This window comes from Pipistrellus kuhlii, unplaced genomic scaffold (assembly GCF_014108245.1).
Source record: "Pipistrellus kuhlii isolate mPipKuh1 unplaced genomic scaffold, mPipKuh1.p scaffold_m20_p_3, whole genome shotgun sequence".
NCBI lineage: Eukaryota > Metazoa > Chordata > Mammalia > Chiroptera > Vespertilionidae > Pipistrellus > Pipistrellus kuhlii.
The window spans coordinates 119,056,552-119,076,060 of NW_023425529.1; positions in this window are offsets into that span (position 1 = coordinate 119,056,552).

A 19,509-nucleotide genomic window follows, 5' to 3' on the forward strand; every position below is an offset into this window, starting at 1 on the left:
GCAGTTTGGCATCTTTAGTTCTGTGGCAGAGGTGGGATAGGCTCCTGCCACTGCCACTGTGTTCACCAGCAGTGAGTCCTGCTCAGTGCTTCCGGCTGAGCAGCACTTACCCTGTGTAATGTACTGACCACCAGGGGCAGATCCTGTGTTGAACATCTGCCCCTGGTGGTCAGAATGTGTCATAGCAACCAGTCATTCTTCCATTTGGTTGATTGGTATATTAGTCTTTTATTGTATAGAATAATTGAAATTCAAAGAATTGTGTATATTTAGATGATTTTTCTCATATTCAAACACCTCTAACACCATCACCAGGGGGAAAGGGAGAATTGTTATTCAGTGGGTATAAACTTTCAATTATACTAGATGCTAGATAAATAAATTTGGGATACCTACTTATATCATAATGTCTATTGTCAATAAAATGATGTGCACTAAAAATAAAAAAATAAAAAAATAAAAATAAAAAAATTAAACCCAGTGATCTCACTACTTGGAATATAACCTTAGGAAATCTGAAACAATAGTCAGAAAAAAAATATATTTATAAAAGCACAATTTACAATAATTAAGATCTACAAACAACCTAAGTATCAATCAGTAGATGAGTGGATAAAAATGCTGTGGTATATTTACACAACAGAATAATATGCAGCTGCAAAAAAAGAAGTCTCTCTTACCATTTTAGATAGTATGGAGGGACCAGGAGAGTATTATGTTAAGTGAAATAAGCCAGTCAGAGAAAGATAAGTATCACATGATCTCACTTGTATGTGAAATCTAATGAATAAAATAAACTGATGAACAAAATATATCCAGAGACAAAGAAGCATGGAACACTTACAAATTTCAGAGGAAAGGTAGGGGTGTGGGGTGGATGGGTAGTGATTAACTGAGAAACCTATATGAATATGTGCATAGCCCTTGGACACAGACAATAGTGTGGTTATGACTTGGGATGGGTGGGTGCAGGGTAAAGGGAGTCAATTGGATAAAAAGAAGGGACATCTGTAATATTTTGAATAAAGATGAATTTTAAAAAATATATTTAAAATGTAGATATCATGTTAAGTGTCCTAATACACACATAAAAAAGCACTGTTAAAATTTATACAAAATAATTTTATATATCTATTACATATTTATTTGTGCATGTTTTAAGTTTATGTCATTAGATGGTCAATGCATGTTTGGGAAATATTGATCCTAGGATTGAAGTAAAATACCTGAATTGTTAGCTATTAAGCATATCTTCTTTATTATTGTTACAATAGTCCAAATTTATATTTTATTACCTTAATTATTACTTTTGTGATTTAAAATCCCATTATTAATAAAATTAAGTTGTTCTTTAATCAAACATAATTTTGAATTATGATAGCAGTTACTATCATAACAGTCAGTTTATGCTCTGAGTCCCACAGGCAGTATGATGACATAACTGTGGTGTATGTCTAGTGCATGATTTTCCTTCTTCAGATTTCCAAAAGGTAACTGCTGAGCCATATTCATACCATCCATTCTCCTAACATGATCAATTCAGTGCAGCTAAACCACAAGGTGCTCAGTTTGGATGCCTGTGAAAACACAGAATGTGTGATGGGAAGCTATTGAAAATGAAATCAGATGGAAATTTGAAAGAAAATATGGATTAGAATAACTCTCTTTGGTATTAAGAAAACTTGTTATAAGAATAAACAAATATGAAATTTCTTTTTTTGAGATAAAGTTAATCTATGTCTAAAATTAATTAAACTATAAATGAAATACTATAGATTATTTTTAAATATGATTACGGTTTTGAACATTTTGTGTGAATGAATTATTTAGACAAATATTTGATCAAATTAAAATATTAATGTAGTCAAACTAAATTCACTCTTTTTTCCTAAATTGGTTGACAAAAAAAATGCATTGGTGATTTATTCAATAACAGAAATTTAATTAGCATTTTTATATATTAAAAATGATGCTACTAAAAAATTATGCAGCATGAAATAAGACACTGTTCCTGACCTTCATCGGATTATATTCTACCAAATACATAACGCCAGGACAAGCTTTCTTTCATATCTCTTTTCTTTAGAATTTATGGAATAATGCACAATGAAAAGAGAGTAAAACAATTCATTAAAATGATAATCATATCAGACATTCCACTTGTTTTCTTATATATTTTTTAATACTTTTTCTATTTCCTAGGAAAATCAAAAGTTATGCTAATACCTTTGCAAACATGTGACCACAAAGTAAAAATACATAATCTATTTGGATGATTTGTTCTCATAATCATACCAAACTATCACTTGATATTGTGCCTCTACCAACTTTGTTCAGAATTTTTGGATAATTAAAACAATCAACCCAACCCAAACAGTTTTATCTGAGGAGATTATTTTTGTGCTATATCATTGCCCTAAGTTTTCTTTAAATATATTTTATTGATTTTTTACAGAGAGGAAGGGAGAGGGAGAGAGAGTAAGAAACATCAATGAGAGAAAAACATCAATCTGCTGCTTCAACATCCCTGTTGGGGATGTGCCTACAACCAAGGTACATGCCCTTGACCGGAATCAAACCTGGGATCCTTGAGTCCATAGGCTGATGCTCTAACCACTGAGCCAAATTAGTTACTGATGAAGTTTTTATTTATTCAGAGATGGCCTGGAGCCACAAATTCAAAATTTGATAGAAATATATTTTTGTGTTTTGTTTTGTTTTGTTGTTTTTTCTTTCACAATTTGTTTCTTGTGTATTGGGACTGCATTTATATTTAGGGTTTCATTTATAAGGTTTTTGATCTCTGTTTGTTCCCCAATAGTGAGGAATTTAGCACACCATGTCATAATCTATTTATGAATTACCTAAATAACAAAGAAGTTATGATTTCTACCTAAGCTATTTTTTATCCCAATTTCAGATGAGAAACCCTAAATCCTCTTCAGTGACAACAAATCCTTGGTCTGAGATATGTTCAGAAAATGCTTCTAAAGGAACCTTGAAACATTTGCATTTTGACAATGCAAAAGACAACCTAATAAATTTACTATTTCTATAGAAATGTAGACTTTCAGGTTTATAGAGTAAAGCTTGGGATCATTTTAGAAGATATACTGTACTAACTAAAAAGTTACATTTACCAGGCTATTTTTTGTTTTGCTTTTAACATTTCTATTTTAAATGTTAATTTAAAGTGTTGAATAACTGAATGATACTGTCACAATCCCAGAGGGATTATGTTTATGATCTGGTCTTGACTGATAACAGTGGTATTGAATAAGGGGCTGTGGGAAAATCCCAAACAAAGGGAGCTTTTAAACTTATTGAAAAAAATTTATCTTTTCTGGAGAGTAAGTGATTAGGCCAAGAAATGAAAAAAAACTTTTTGAGATATCTAAATAAAAATTTAATAATGACTCTTTAAAACTGGTTTACTTCTCTCCAAGATATATATATATTCAAGAGAAATAGATACCTAAATAGAAGATACATAGGTAATAAGTAAATTGTACTGAGAAAACAGAAAACAATACTTTATGTGAATTTCTTTTATTCATTTCCTTCTTTGAGACTTTTTTTCCCTAGGTAGTTAGACACAGATGATTTCCAGAATTATTACAGTTAAATAGAAAGAGAGAAAAATCAATGCTGTTTATTATTTTCTTTTCTTTTCCATAAAAAAATGCATCTAAGAATTCCAAGGCATGGAGTTATTCAGTCCTAATAGAGAAGAGCCATCTGTGGTGGGGAGAAGAAGGTGGGCATAAACCTAGAGAAGATCTGATGATAGGAGACAGAAGAAGGTGACCTGGCTGTGTGGAGAGAAATAGGATCTATCAGAGGACTACTGTGCACCATTGGTACCAAGTGCCCTAATGACATGAAAGCCAGGCCCAAGTTAATAAGTCATGATTGCCAGTAAAGGAAGAAATGAAGATGCTGTGGGATCCTAAAGTCAAGATCAGTGTTTATCTCACATCTTCCTTTAATTTTAACTTGCAATTCACCCATAAAGGACCCATATGTAGGTCCATCCCATATTTAGAAACTATTTCTTTTGCTCAGTTAGATTCACATCTTGTGAAAAATTCCCATGAGATTCCTAAGCTTTCCCCTATCAAAATAGATGCCAAGTGTCTTAACATCAGAATGGGAAATGGTGTGTATGAAAGGAAGAATTAATCTAGTTTTTGGGAGGGATTGGAGAATAATAACTTCACTTTAAAAAATTAGAAATGTTCAACCCAATGACAAATCAAGTAAATGCAGATAAAAAAAGTAGATATATTTTATGCAAATTAGCAAATATTTGTCAGCGGAAAGTTATTGTTTCCAAATGCAAAATAAAAGAAACTCTACCAGGCAACTGCTATGAGTATGAAATATTGTAGTTCAAACTCTTTGGAAGCCATTCTGCAATTTGTATCAAGATTTGTAAAAATATTTATACTTTTAATCAAGACATCATTTCTGGAAATTTATCCTGGGAATCTAAGTAAAATGAAGATACGTAGGTAATAAATAAATTTTTTTTAACATTTGTATTTTAAATTAGTTAAATAAATGAATGATACTCTCACAATCCCTAGAGGGATTATATTTATGATCTGTTCTTGATTGATTGCAGTGGTACTGAATAAGGGGCTGTGGGAAAATCCCAAACAAAGGGAGCTTTTAAACTTATTGAAAAAAAAACACAAAAAACAACTTATCTTCTTTGAAGAGTAGGTGATTAGACCAAGAAATGAAAAAATTTTTTTTTGAAAGATCTAAATAAAAATTTAATAATGACTCTTTAAAACTGGTTTACTTCAGATATATATATGAATTTCTAGAGACATAGATACCTAAAAAGAAGATACATAGATAATATATAAATTGTAGTAAGAAAACAAAAAAAAAAATACTTATATGAATTTCTTTTATTCATTTCCTTCTTAGAGACTTTTTTTTTTCCTATTTAAACACAAATGATTTCCAGGTTTATTACAGTTAAATAGAAAGAGAAAAAAAAAAGCAATGCTGTTTATTATTTTCTTTATTTCTTTATTTTTTTTTACTTGAAAAATGGATCTAAGGGTTCCAAGGTATGGAGTTGTTCAGTCCTAATAGAGAAGAGTCATCTGTGGTGGGGAGAGGAAAGTGAGCATAATATTTTAATGCACATACACTTTTTTGGTGGAAAAAAGTGTATGTGCATTAAAATATTATCAAGATATCAATAAGTTATTATTTTTATATTATAAAATTCAAAAATGCCTAAGTATCAACATAGGATATTATTTTAATAATTAGTTTTGTATTTATAGGAGAGGAAAAAAATTCAGAAAAATTTTATTCTATTCATAGGGCATTTAAGTAGAATATTCTTTTAGGAAAATATCATAACATCAAAGAATACAATTAAAAGAAGAGGATCAATTGACTTTTTATTTTTTATTTTTATTATTATTTTTTTAATATATATTTTATTGATTTTGTACAGAGAGGAAAGGAGAGAGATAGAGAGTGAGAAACATCGATGAGAGAGAGTCATCGATCAGCTGCCTCTTGCACACCCCCTACTGGGGATATGCCCACAACGAAGGTACATGCCCTTGACTGGAATCGAGCCCGGGTCCCTTCAGTCCCCAAGCCAATGCTCTATCCACTGAGCCAAACCGGTTTCGGCTATTATTATTTTTTTTAAATATATTTTATTGATTTTTTACAGAGAGGAAGGGAGAGAGACAGAGAGCTAGAAACGTCAATGAGAGAGAAACCTGGACCAGCTGCCTCTTGCACACCCTCTACTGGGGATGTACCCGCAACCCAGGTACATGCCCTTGACCAGAATCGAACCTGGGACCTTTCAGTCCGCAGACTGATGCTCTACCATTGAGCCAAACTGGTTTCGGCTCAGTTGACTTTTTAAACTGATCCACTGAAATTCCCCTCTGAGTTTCTGTTCCCATAAATAGATTTTCAGACACCCAAGTAAACTTTTACTAGCATTATGATGCCTACATTTGAAAATTCAATTATATCCTCAAAAAACTGTTTTTATCCTAATGCTTACTCTAGTGAGGAAAAATTCTGAAGCATTTGAAAATGATTACTGTAGTAACTTAGAGATGTTTTGATTTAGATATGATAGATTCACTATACATTTTTTCAGAAGTAATTGTTAGAATTTAGAGTATAGAACTTACACGTATCAGGCAAATACAATGATTTTACCTCTACTTCAAACAAAAATCTCAATCTTATCTGACTAGTAGGCTAAACCAATTAAAGAAAATATGAAACTAATGAAAGGGTAATATGCTAATTAGACTGGATAGACAGGGCATCTTCCAGATGTCATTCCAGATGTCCTTCTTGACAAAGCTGGGGATGTGGATGGCCTGCAAAATGCCTGTGGCCCCTCACCCAGGCCAGCCCACCCCTCAGTGGGTACCCCCAACCCTTATCCAGGGCCCCATTCAGGGAAGGCCAGCTGACCCCCACCCATGCATCAGGTCTCTATCTATACTAAAAAGAGGATAATATGATAATTAGACTGGATTGACCAGACATTTTCCCAACATTTGATTTTCTTCTAGACAAAGCCACGTTGGTGAGGGCTGAGGCAGAGGTGGTTAGGGGCAATCAGGCTGGCAGGAGAGAGCAATTAGGGGGTGATCAAGCTGGCAGGGGAGGCAGTTGTGGGCCATCAAGCCAGCAGGGGAGCAGTTAGGCAGTGACAGGCTAACAGGGGAGCAGTTAGGGGGCGATCAGGTTGGCAGACAGAGGCTGTTAGGATCAATCAGGCATCAGGGAGGTGAGCAGTTAGGAGCCAGCAGTCCTGGATTGTGAGAGGGATGTCGTACTGCCAGTTTAGGCCTGATCCTGATCAGTGGGACATCCCTCGAGAGGTCTTAAGTTTGGAGAGGGTGCAGGCTGGGCTGAGGGACACCCTCCTCCCCATCTCATGCACAAATTTCGTGCACAGGGTTTCCAGTCCTATATAATAAAAGGGTGATATGCAAATTGACTTTAATAGTAGAACAATCAGAATGACCATTGGACCAGTCACTATGAGGTGAACTGACCACCTCTTGGTCCCTTTCCCAAGCCAGCAGCTTTCCCAAGCTGGCAGGTTCTGATCACCTGATGGCCACTTGTAGCAGGGGCAAGGCCAGTGAGGGGCATGAATAGCTGACCTCTTGATCCCTTCTCCTGGCTGTCAAGAACCCATCACCCAGTGGTGAACAGGGAAACAGGGATGGGTGGCAGCAGGGGCAGAGCCTCCTGCAGGCAGCTCAGGAAAATGGCCCTGATCACAGGTCAGGCCTAGGGACTGCACACATGCATGAATTTTGTGTGCTGGGCCTCTAGTTGCATAATTGAAAAAGCATACCAATAAAATAGTAACATTGAAAAAGAGACATAATACAATCCAAAAAAATCTATGAATGTTTCTTCTTTGGGGAATATTGTCTTATAAGTAGTCACCTCCCTGATGCCTGATTGATCCTATTAATCCTATAAAATAAAATAAAATAAAATAAAATAAAATAAAATAAAATAAAATAAAATAAAATAAAAACACTTTACTGTATTAGCTTTCCACTTTTTCTTAAGTCAGCAAGATGAAAGTAAATAGAATTGAAAGCTAATGGCAGTTAATTGAATCATTATTATATAACCAAAGGACTTAGAAAAGATGGTAGACATTACTACTCTGCCAAGTTTTGGGGGCTTCTTTTGGCTTTCAGATAATATAACCAATTGCTTTTGCTATCTTCTGATATATCAAATAAGGTGTTTTTGATTACAATATAAAACACAACACACACACACACACACACACACACACACACACACACCCCACAGCAATATACTTTAAAGAATAAAGGAAGTTCATATAACTAAAAAATTCTTCCATGAAAACATGCTTCTAAATATACAAATCCTTCAAAAGACAAAAGCTTCTAACATAACAATAGCTCACTCAAAATTTAGTTATTGAATTGCATTAGTCCTAATATGTCTGATCTAGGCCATAGGACCATAGATTATGGAATACACTGACTGGGTTATGGCATTGTGGGTTTACTCTCCCACTGAAACCAGGTATTATATTTAGGATTCAGTTGAGTCAACCAACCCAGTATCCACTCCAATGCCACTCATAGTTAATGTGGATTTTTAGAACTGACAAGGGTTTTTCATTGTCCATTTCTTAAAACTGTCTCTAAATCAAAAGGGAATTTTTAAATTATAGTTTAAGCTTCACCATAAAACACTTCCTTCATACAATGAGGCAGAATTGTTTGTGTTTTAAAGAGAACCTTGTCAGTCAGAGGCTGGACATAGATAGCTCAGGGGTACCAGGTGAGCTCACGGTCTACAAAAAAGCCTAAAAACAGTCTCACTTTTTCTGTTTTGACACAATGATTTAGCTAATGTTTTCCCTGTACTCAATTATTGTAATTTTCTATGGTTCATTTCAAATGACTATTCATTTTTTAAAAGTCATACAATCATTTTAAATGTCCTGTGCTGTATAATATTTATGTTTATTATTGCTCAATAATGTCTCAATTTGCCAACCAGATTTTAAGCATCTAGAGCACATGTGTCAAACACAAGGCCCGCGGGCCAAATCCGTCCCGCCAGGCCTTGCAATGTGGCCCGCACCGCGCTGTCATCACTGCACTCCGCTGCGTTTCCATCACAATGACAGTTTATGACTGTTCAGTAAACCATTCGGCCCCCGATTTAGGCTGGATTTTATATTTTGGCCCCTTCTCTGATTGAGTTCGACACCCCTAATCTAGAGGATAGTTCCCCAGAGAAAACCAACACTCAGTAATGGTTTTTATTCATGTATTAAGTAATTTTCAAGTGCAAGGTTTGGTATTTGAGATATATTTTTGAATAATAATATATCAATTCTGTTTAATTGATATGAGGCTTTAAACACAGAGATATACTATGAGAAGAACTAAAGTTATATCTTAATGTCAACTTGACCTCTAGGAAGCATTTGACTTTGTTCTAACGTACACTATATTGAAAGTCACAATATTCAAAGTCAAAACTCCTGATTTCTGCTTCCATTTTAAAAACTCTCCAGGTTTTTTGAGAATATCTCTCTGGTGCAGAATTTTTATCTAAAAATAATTCTAAGAGATTTCTGTGAATATCCAATAAAACAATTATTTAATGGTCTTTCTAAAATGTAAAGCACTATAGATAAGAAAACATTTATAGTATCCACAAAGGTTATAAATACTATTGACATTGTTAACATGTCATCAACTAACAGAATCACTTTATATGACATGAATTGCAAAAAGCTATCTAATCATCACTTTGAAATTTTAAGAGATATTTAACTGAAACTTGAGCCTCTGTATTTCTGAACAGCTTTTGATAAATACATCAATAAAGAGAAGCAGCCAGTGAATGTCGTAGTGATTCCAATCATGCACTTAAAAAACTCTTCTCTAATGTGATTATTTTTTTCTACTTCCTTTCTCATGCTCCATCTGCAAGTTACTAATCCAAGAACCATCTCCCTTGAGTATAGTTTTTTCCCCTCAGAGACAGTTTCTTGAGCTGAATGGACGTTAAAAGAAAGATTAGTGCCTAGTAGAGGATCTCTGCCTTGAAACAAAAAGTAGACCCAATGGGACAATCAGATGAAAAAAATAAATAAATAACCTGGAGATTTGAAAGAAAGCACACTTTAGAGAATAGTCAGGAATACAGGACCCAGAAACCTCAGACAACCTCATGAGAATTTCCATTTAGCAAACGAAAGCTTATTTCTAAAAGCCTTTGTCCTCTCCATGACTTTCCAAATTGGTTTATAATTATATTAAGTTCTTTTGGAAGAAAAACATCTTGATCAACATAGAACTTGATTCATTTTAGCTATAGTTTTTATTACAAAATATTTAATTTACTATATGACAAATAATGGAATCTAAATTAAACAGTCAATACTTATGAACATGATGGCATGGACCAGGTTTTCCAGGAATTAGGAAGCTGAAATTGTTATGATAAACCTTTGCAGTTAGATTGATATACAAAAAGCCTAAAAACAGTTTCAACTTTTTCTGTTTTGACACAATGAGTTAGCTGATGCTTTTCCAGTACTAACTTATTGTAATTTCTATGCTTCTTTTCAAGTAACTATTCATTTTTTAAGAGTCATAAAATTCATATCCTTTTGAATGCCCTGTGCTATATAATATTTATGTTTATTATTGCTCAATAGTGTCTAAATTTGCTAACCAGATTTTAAGCACCTAGAGGATACCTCCCAGGAGAAAACCAATACCCAGCAAAGGTTTTTCATTCATTTATTAAGTATTTTTCAAGTGCAAGGTTTGGTATTTGAGATATATTTTTGAATAATAATATATCATTTCTGTATAATTTATGTGAGCTTTGAAACACAGAGATATACTATGTTTCCTTATTTCTAAAATTCATTAAGAAATGGAACATAATTGAAGCGAAAATAGAGATTTCAGAGGTTCTTCTATACAAAATTGATTTATTTTTATTTTTAAATTAATAACCATCTTTTCCCTATCACATATTTTTAATTTATATTAAATTAAACCATTTGGGATAAATAGTTTAAACTGTGTACTCATGTTGTGTTGATCTTGTTACATCTTATCTTCTGTATGGTGCCTGCAAACTTTATTCTCAATGAATATTATTGTAATAATATAGTACAAAAGAATTATAAAGATTACCGATCTCTGAAGTTTTCCTTAATTTCTAAAACTATGCAGTGTCTGACACAGTATTATTTTTTATTGTAAAAGTTCAACAATTTTCTTACATTCTAAGGCTAGACCGTATTATGGTAGATCACATTAAAAATCTAGTGTCCATTTAAATCTGGCTTGAAGCAGGAAGGAGAATAGCTCAAGAAAATGTGTTAAAAAAGAAAGCATTGCTATTTCTAGTCCCCCATTCTAATCTACAAATTTCTTATTCTCTTGAATTACCTATTAATCTGGATGCCAAAAAAGAATATTAGAGTATGATTTCCTCTTTACTGACCTTTTAAAAAATACACTTTACTCTTCAGAGAAGTTTAAGGTTCACAGCACAATTTAGTGGAAAGTGCAAAGATTTCCCACATAGTCCATGATCCCACATATGCATCACACCCTCTGTTGTCAACATTCTCCACCAGCATGGTGCATTTGTTTATTTATGAAGCAACATTGACACATCATAGTCACCTAGAATCCATAGTTTATAGCAAGGCTCAGTCTGTGGGTGTGGACAAATGTATAATGACATGTGTCCACCATCATACCATCATACAGAATAGTTTCATGGTCCTAATAATCTTCTTTGCTCTGCTTAGTCAACCAAAACACCTGGAAACTGGTGATCTTTTTACTGGTCTCATAGTTTTGTCTATTTCAGAACATCATATAGTTGGAATCATACAGCATGTAGTCTTTTCAGTTTGGCTTCCTTTACTTAATATGCACTACGTTTTCTCCATGTCTTATTATTGCTTGATAGCACATCTGTTTTTAGCACTGAATAATATTTCCTTGTACCACACTTTATCTGTCCATTAACATTAGTGAAGGAAATCTTGCTTCCAAGTTTTGGCAATTATGAATAAAGAGCTGCTCTAAACATTTATGTTCATGTTTTTATGTGGACATAAGTTTTCAACTACTTTGAGTAACTACCAAGGAATAACATTTATTGGATCACATGGTAGGAGAATATTAAATTTTGTAATGAATTTTTTAAAAAATATCAAATCACTGATCTAAATTCTAAAAATGCCATGCTATAGGTGAGTAGAATAAATAGCATGGGTTAAAACAAAAATGAAAGCTTAATTTTTATGGAGAGATTGAAAAATTATGTAAAAAAATTATTTGTAATTAGACAGTAATCTTCCAGTCAGGATAGCAAAAGTTTTTAGCCTTAAAATGTAAATTTAATGAATTTTTAATAATTTATAATTACTTGGTAGGCAATAGATTCTCAGGGATCAAAAAATGATATTTTCACATAATAAATTGTCTTATGGTAATCAGTTTAATGTTTTCCTACTATAAATGTTTTTTTCATTGCCATAGTAATGGATTCTAACACTTCCTCCCTCCCACTTTTAATATCACAACCAATTAAAACTCTTGCTACAAATGGCATGAAATACTCATTCTGCATGAAGCTCAGGAAAGTAGCCATAAAAAAGTATTTTTGTGTGCTTAGACCACTATTGCTGAACCAGTTTCCAAAATTGTGTCCTAAAGAAAAAAGAGTTTCTATTATTTCCTATAATAAATAAGGTTATAAAATAATTTATATTGCACCCTCCATTGTTCTCAATATATTATCATGTTAAGTGTTTTGTAAATATTGCAGTAAAAAACAAATATTTAAATTTCTCATGTTTGCGCAAAAAACATTTTTCACAATTGACACCAAGTACCAAGCTTTTCAGAAATAGTGGTCTAAATATTTAAATTGTTTTATATTTTTCAGTTGCTAACTTAAAATTATGCATAGTTTTATAATGATAAATTTATCACACATAACTATAAAATTGGCTTGCCTACACATATAAGATATCTTGTGTTTGCCTACTTATTATAAAACTATTTCTTGAGAGAACAGTGTTTTTGCTATCCAAAGAAGATATTTCTCAAAAATATTACACCTATAGAACAGAAAAGTATGCAAATAAAATTTTGCATGGTGTGTAATAATTGGAAAAAAATGTGTCAATGAATTATTTTTTGAGATATATAACTAAGCAATTGTTATAACCAAATGACCAGAATGACCAATCAACTGGTTGCTATGATGCTCACTGATCACCAGGGGGCAGGCACTCAACAAAGGAGCTGCCCCTTGATGGTCAGTGCATTCTTACAGAGGGAGCACTTCTCAGCAGCAGCACTATGTAGCAGTGGCAGGGGGAGCAGGGCCAGGATGACAGGCAGCAGAGCTGCACCCAGCCCAGGCTGGGGCTCCTCCCATGCTGCCTCAACATTCCTTGGGGGGATGTCAGACTTGGGGTTCTGGCCCCATCAGAAGGCATGTGAGGATCAGGCCAAAACCCAGCAGTCTTACATCCTACTGAGAGGCCCTGGATAGTGAGAAGGTGCAGGTCAGGCTGTGGGATCCCACACATGCAAGATTCCATGCACCAGGCCTCTAGTGTATATACACTGAGTGGCCAGATTATTATAATAATCTGACCACACAGTGTGTGTATATATTTTATTTTTTAGAGGCCCAAAGCATGAATTCATACATGGCCAGGAGGAGGGGACATGGGCAGTTGGCCAGCATGCCTGCTGCTTCAACTCCTGATGGAGGGGACAATTTGCATATTAGCCTTTTATTATATAGGATATGCACTGAGTGGCCAGATTATTATGCTTTCAGAGATCATAATAATCTGGCCACTCAGTGTAAATATATATGTATTGAGATATATAGTTTTTTATGGTAAGACCTTTTTATTTTATACTTACTGAAATGAATTTGAACTTTGTTTTATTGCACATTATCACAATTGTGAATTTAACTCAGTATAAAGATATATATTCTTATAGAATTTTTAAAAATATCTAAAAGTGCTTATACCTATATCTAATGATAACAGGTAGGTTCTCCTACTTACTGTTTATTCACTTGGTTTCTTCTGTCAACTTGATCCGCTTTTTTGTTTTACCTGATTGTCTCTGTGTAAACCATGACCAGTCTTCCAATTTGCTGCCTAGATCAAAATTAATTATTAGATGAGAAAATCAGTTAACCAAGTTTTGCTACTGAGCTGATTTTTATCCTTATTGTAAAGAAGGGGATCTATTTTGATCAGTATTATCAGCATTTTTTCCTCTCAGACTTAATAAAATGAAATTTGCTACAGTTATCTAACATTACTTTTCTTAACACCACGTGCTCTTGCAGATTCATACCATGCAGGTTATTTTTGAAGAAAATTATCATGGGTGGATTAACCACTTTATTAAAATGTAATTAGTTAATAGCCTATGTGATATTTGAACACCTACTATCTAATCCTCAGACTAAAGTGACACCAATGTAATGTCAAAAGCTACATATTTGCCATCAGGAAAACAATATAAGATTTGAGTGGTTCCTTCCTCTACCTTTTTGGAGATGTTTATGCAAAAAGTATTAATATTAGCACAGACTCCACCCTGTTTGACCAGTAAATAATTGAGGGCTTCTCTTTGAGGAAGGACTATGTGTGTTAAAGAATATATAGCCTTCTGGGTGTCATTACATAAATTAGGTTTGTCCCTTAGGGAATAGAAAACCTGGACATAGGGGACTTCCAATCAATAGATACTTCGTTGTACTTCAAGTATGTTACAATTTTGTGCCATTTAAAAAACTATATATATATTTTTTGTATGTAATTTCCTACCAATTTCTATAAAACTTTATTGAAAACCTGATATACAATTATATGTAGAAAATATAAGATACAACTAGAGACTTCTTAATAATACCAACTGTATAAAGTTTAGGAGAATAAAAAGCTGATGCTTTTTGTTGTTCTTTATCCCTTTGAATGTGGTTTTTAAAAACGAGAGTTAAGTCAGTTAAATAAATGTGCTACCATGTGCTAATATATATTGAATCCTTAATGTCAATTAAATATAATTTTGATATTTAATTTTAGGATTGGGAGTAAGGCTAAAAATGGATGGTATTTATTTAAAAGATAAGATAAGGTTTTGTAAAGCCATCTCAGTACTTCCAAGAAAGTCAAAATTTTATCTTAAAATAAATCTCAGTCAGTATACTCCTGGGTCTGAGCATACCAGAGTATTATTTACAATGTGTGAAAACAATTAAGGAGACTTCAGAAGGTTAAACAGAGAGAAGACCTTTGGGAAGCTTGGAGTAGGCCAGTTAAGGCTGCATTGCCAAGAAGGGGTGTCTCTACCACTACAACCTCCTGGGGAATAATAAACCTAATTAGTTATTTTACAAACAAAAGAGAGTGCTAATATGTTAATTTTTACCTGCTGTGTTAATATGATGATGGATGGAGCTGTTTGGCACTAGAGCAGGCAAAGCTGCTTATCCTGAAGGACCTGGAAAATGTGCGTGGTCTGGACTTTGCTAGTTTAAGATTCCTATGGTGATTCTTAACCTTGGGAGCTCAAAATATTACAGGATGGATTTTTGTACTTTTAGTATAATTATTAATACTTTATAATACGGCTACTAGTTTCTTCATCTTAAAGAATGGCATCTGAGAACAAGGGAGTTTAACTATTTTGTTTAGAGGCATCTAGAAATTATAGATCCAGACTTAGAACCCCGATGAGTAACAAAAATAAATAAATAAATAAATAAATAAATAAATAAATAAATAAATAAAATTTCTTTACTTTACTATAACATTATTTTTAAGCCATTTTAATAATTAGAGGCCCGATGCATGAAAATCTGCACTTGGGGGTGTGGGAGAGGGTCCTTCAACCTGACCTGTACCCTCTTGCAGTCCTGGAACCCCATGATTGATCGCCCCCCAGACGGCGGCTTCTCCCACCGCTGCCAGCTGGCTAGCCTGGACCTCCCTCTTTGGGGCCATTGCAGCACTCCCTGGCCAGTGGCCTGGGCCTCCCTCTGCAGGGCAATTGTCGGGCAATGACAGGGCCGCCTGACCAATCATATTGCACCAATTTTGGCTGTGGCAGTCCACGCTGGGTTGTTGAGGTGCCTGCGACCCAGGAGGGACCTAAAGGTCAGCAGTCAGCCCTTTAGCCAGTCCCCACCCACCCGTGCCTGCTGAGCACACAACCTGGCATTCGGTCATCCATTCTGTTGTATGGGATGTTACAAACCCTGGCTCTTTATATATTAGGATAATATTATGAATTAACAATGTGGTAGACAAAATTCTAACCAATGAAGATGAATCAGTGAAGAAAGTCCTATTTTCATGAAACTCATTTTTTATTTTATTTTTGTTGGAAGTATTACAGATGTCTTTTTTTCCCCCTCATTGATCCCCAGCCCCCACTATTTAGAGGCACTTTAGGAAAACAAGAATTCTCATACACCAAAATTTATTTCTAGATACTTATCCTACAGATATATACAAGTGAAAGCATATATGTACCAATTTACTCATGGGAGCAGCATTTGTTGAAGCCAAGCAATTTAAAAAGAAATTGAGAAATCTAAAAATAGAAAACGAATTTTATACACACACATCTATCTATCAATATAACAAAATATCATGTAGTAGTCATAAAAATTCTTTATATGTGGAAAGTGCCCAAGGTATATTGTTCAGTGAACTAAGAAAAGAGCAAAATGTATAAAGGATGTTTGAAGTGCTTTATTATTGAGTAAAAGAGGTAAAATATTTTGATACATATTTGCTCATAAATGAATTCTCAAGGATTTTCCAGTAAGCCAGCAACCATAGTTAAATTTGAGAAAGGCAGGTACAAGGTAACAAATGGGGACAGGACTAGAAGAGGGAATTTTTATTTACATACCTATTTATAATTTCAGATATTCACAACATATATTTGTACACTCTAAAAAAATAAATATAAAAATACATAGTATGACAAAACATTAAATAAAATATCTGGTTATTTTTGTTTAAGTTGGCCAAGGGGAAACAGTGAAATCAATATTTTAAGTATTTTCTGTCTTCGTAGGTAGGTGTCATAAACTCTAAGATGCATCTACAATTGTTATGGAAATCACTGTGATTTTAAGTTGTCCAATTCATAATCACTTCTAAAGACTTATATTGCAACTGACATTGAGTAGAATTTTGGAATGAAACTGAGTGTTCATTATAATGATTGGACTGACATTAATATCAAATTTATATCGTAGATTCAGCCCAAGATAAAATTTAAAAGTCTAGTGTTGAAAATTCAATGACGTTTTGGTTTCTTAAATAATCCTAATTATATCCTGTTTTATTAAAATAATTTATCTTAAAATGTATAGTTTTATTAGCAAAAGGAGTACTGTACTTCTTTTTAAAAATCTGACCTACTAATATATAAACTATGCAGGCATAAGCTCTATACAATTAAGGGTACAGAGTATTTTACTAAGAATGCAAATAGAAATAAAGGCTATATGTATTTTATAGCCTTTTTTAAAAATATATATTTTATTGATTTTTTTACAGAGAGGAATAGAGAGGGACAGAGAGTTAGAAACATCGATGAAAGAGAATCATCAATCAGCTGCCTCTTGCATACCCCCTACTGGGGATGTGCCAGCAACCAAGGTACATGCCCTTTACCAGAATTAAACCTGGGACCCTTCAGTCCTTGGATTGAGGCTCTATCCACTGAGCCAAACTGGTTTCGGCTATTTTATAGCCTTTTAAATCAATAGCACAAGAACTTGGTTTCATGGAACAATCATACAGGTTCTATATTTGTGAGTATAAAAAGTACCACTTCTGATAAGAACATCTGACTTGAGTGTCTCTGAAAACTAGTCCCACAGATTTTCAGTGCTCTTCAGAACAGGGGAACTGATTGTGATTAATCAGGGAAAAGCCCTTGTCTAATAAGGCTCCATCCAGTCCAATTGCTGAACATGACAGTCTTGAGAATTACATCGCCAAATGGTCTACCAGAGATGGAAGGTTAAAAGATTGGCTGAATTAAACAGCTCACCTCGGATAACCTTAAGAATGGACATTTTGACTAAGGTGAACAGAAATTCATGCATTACTGATTTTTAATGTCATATATGTATTTTGAAAGAAAAACATTATAGGACGTTTCTTTCATCCTGAATACTTTCAGGTATTATTATCCTGTCTAAATGGTGCAATCACTCAGGTTGCAGCCTGCGGTGTGCATCCATCCCTTCACTCCTGATTACGGATAACATTTGTAGCAAGAGCATGAGGGAGGAAAATGAGAGCCTGAACACAGAATCACAAAAGAATAGGAAAGACAGGCGAAGCTTGTTTTTATGATTTTGCCACCTCCCAGTCAAGTGCCTGCTTCAGACATTGATTACTGTGGCCATGCGGGTTTCTTAGATGAGTGGGTCATTTCACAGAGTGGGTTAGATTCCAACATAATTAGAACCCAGAAGATTTTGTACATAGTGTGTGTGTTTTAAATCGGTGCATAGATTTATGTACAACACAATAAAAAAACCGTTTTGATTGCATACAGATATGCCAATGTCTCACCAAAAGAGATAGTTCCCCATTAAAAATAATATATATGCTTATGTTTACTTGGAAAAAATTTATCAATCATATGAAGAAAAATTTTTATGGAAATGTCAATTTAGTGGTATATATAAACCTTGTCTTTAGCATTATTTGATTCCACAGAAAAAGCAACAAAAATTAAAGAAATATTTTGACCTATGAAATATAACTGAAATATACATAAAATTTAGAAAACAGTGATAAGCAGCTAGAAGAATATTAACCATCCCAGGATTTTAGTACACACATAAGCACTATTCGGAATGTTGTTGTATATTCTCTATTTTTATCTTTTTGTGTTGCTACATCATGATACATATACTCAATGTCATCTGTTTGAATATTTTACTTTTGTCCAACTTTGCTAATAAAAAAAAAAGTAGGGTAAAAATCATTTTTAGCTAAACTTTTACATAATCTCATGATTATTTTTTGAGAAGAGATATTCCTAGAAATACAATAGCACAATTTAAAGTTTTTTTCTATGTATTACCTTGTTTATCTCCAAAAGTGGTACCAGTTTATAATTCCATCATGATTGTCAGCTAGTATTTGCTTTCATAAACCCAGAAAGCACAGATTATTTATTGCTGAAAATGTTTTCAAAATCAAATATTTAGAAATTACATTATTGTACAAATGTGCACTTACTTTATTAGAAATAAATGACAGTTTAAAATATATCACCTGGCAATTTTTGGATGCTTGTTTTGAATGCTCTGCATATTTTATTAATTTATATTATTTTATTTGTAAAAGCACATACACTAAAGTTCTACTTTTAAATATTCTAATAAATATCTTTTATCACTTATTCATTTGTCTTAAAACATCTAAGATATTTATAATATATGTTAACTATATATGTCTTAACCCCACTTATTGCTTAATAAACACTTTATCTGCTCATTTGAACTGCCATTCTTATCTAAAAAATAACTATTAAATGTCATTAAGGTTGTGAGTTCAGTTTCACTTTTATTGATCACACTGTTCATGTGCAAGTTCGAAATTTTTTTATTATGGATTTATAATAAGTTCATATTGTTAAAATTGTTATTGACTTTATTACAGATTTGCAAGTTATATGTTAAGTCAAATATCTATATTAATTTAAAATTATTTTCAAAATTGATTGTTTCTATATTTTTCCTTTTATTAGAATAAATAATTTTTAAAATTAGATTATCCAAAAGACTTATTATGATTATAAATAGAATTGCATTATATTATCTCAGGTTATTAATTAATTAATTCATTCATAC